Consider the following 1,849-nt stretch of genomic DNA (forward strand, 5'->3'; position numbering starts at 1 on the left):
CTTTCTTTCTTTCTTTCTTTCTTTCTTTCTTTCTTTCTTTCTTTCTTTCTCTTTCTTTCTTCTTTCTTCTCATTCTATTCTCATTCTTATTCTTTCTTATTCTTATTCTTATTTTTTTTTCCTCAGACCAGGAATCTTCTGATGACTGCCATGTTCAGACATGTCTATCATCTGCCTGTCCTCATCAGATATCTGTGGACCATTACAGATCTCCAGTGGAGGACCACCAGCCTACTCTTCCACACCAAAAGCCTGGCCACATAATGGCTCCCAAGACAGAATGGGGCTCAGTCAATAATGGCACCTGGTGAGCCCCAAAGGAAAGGGGCTGTGAGCCAAAACAAGGAGCACAAATGTGCCCACAAGGAAAAACTTTTGGAGGATACCAAGGATGACGAGAATTCCCCTGCTTTTATCATCAAGAAATCACACAAGGTGGTCTCCAAAGAGGAAAGCCAAAGGCAACTCTCAGGGATAGAACTAAGGAGAAAGCACTCCCTAGCAGTGTAAAGAAAGGGAGGGAAAGAAACGGCAGCAGCATCAAGAAGTTTTTACTCCCCATGGAGATTGCTTTAGACAATCATCTTAAAAAGGCAAATTACAATATCAGAGAAAACCAAACCAAATAAGCAAAATCCAGAGTAAAAACACAAGAAAGGGGCCCAGGGAAAAGAGGTTTCTAATAACCTAAAGACTTAAGAAGGGAAACTAGAAACTTCTAATTTGGATAAAAAGTCAGTGGGCTTCCTCCCTGAAATTGAAGAGGAAAATATGGATGATGAATTCAAGAAGCCCATCATGTCTTTGGAGTCATACTTTAGCTATGACCAGTGCTGGAAGAAAAAAACAATTTCATTTTTGTGAAAACTTTAATCACTGCACTTGGAGAAAAAATGGACTTACAAAGGCAAAAAAAAAAAAAATCTAAAACCACTAGTTAAAAAAACATGGACCCCATTCAGAAATTATCTAGAGTGAAGGAAAACAAGTCAAAGAAGCCAAGTGGAGCTGATTCTGCCAAGCTTGGAAAGGTCCCTGCTGATGAATTATCAGTGTTATCAGACCTCCAGGTTAGAGGTCCATTACCATCCACTTCCTGCCCTTTAATTGATGTTCTTCCAACAAAGCACAAAGCACTCTCTTCAGGAAAAAGAAGTTGACTTACTGAACTCAGAATGAATTCTAAGATGCAGGTATATTCTAGTTCTAAGAGTGCCTATCTCCCCCAAAACAAATAAGAGCAGACAATAGAAATAAAGTTGAATTAGACAGATAAGTAAGGAAAACTATTTCCTTGTATATCTGTTTTAGTAGAATGAGATTCATACCAGTTAGAAATAGTTGCTGGTGACTTTCTTGCATTTTCCCTTGACAGCCAGATCGTCAACATTTATGGAATCCCTGTTTTTAATGAGCATGGTATTAGTAACTGCAAAATGAAATGCCACGTTTCCTTTAATCCTGGAAATCTTCAAGAAGGCAGTTTACATGCTAATGAAAAAACTTAGAAGTGTGATTCTTCAGTCATAACTTTTCAAGATATTTTGGGAAAAGTACTTCTTGGGTCCAAATTTACTTTTAATTAGCAATTTTTAACACCATTGCTTTAAATGACATTTCCTACACACCATTTGTAGGTTCAGCAGCACATACATACAAAACAATCAATAAGTGTTCTTGAATTATTTTTTTCCATTTAAGGAATCATAGGTACACTTTAGCTTAGTTTTCAGTAAAGAACAAAGGTTTTAAAATTACTAAAGTTTCAAAACAGTTATTTAAATAAAAAGTCAAAGACCTTTGGTCAAACCAGGCTAGAATAAAATATTAAGAATGCCCATTCTCATAG

At 36.8% G+C, this 1,849-nt stretch overlaps 1 pseudogene; it reads left to right on the forward strand.

Moving 5' to 3' along the window:
- The window catches only part of LOC103658617, a 5,964-nt pseudogene extending 4,659 nt beyond the window's left edge, over nt 1-1,305 (forward strand).
- Nucleotides 1,306-1,849: the final 544 nt, after the last annotated feature.

Source organism: Ursus maritimus, unplaced genomic scaffold, assembly GCF_017311325.1.
Source record: "Ursus maritimus isolate PB19 unplaced genomic scaffold, ASM1731132v1 scaffold_1, whole genome shotgun sequence".
NCBI classification, from domain to species: Eukaryota; Metazoa; Chordata; class Mammalia; order Carnivora; family Ursidae; genus Ursus; species Ursus maritimus.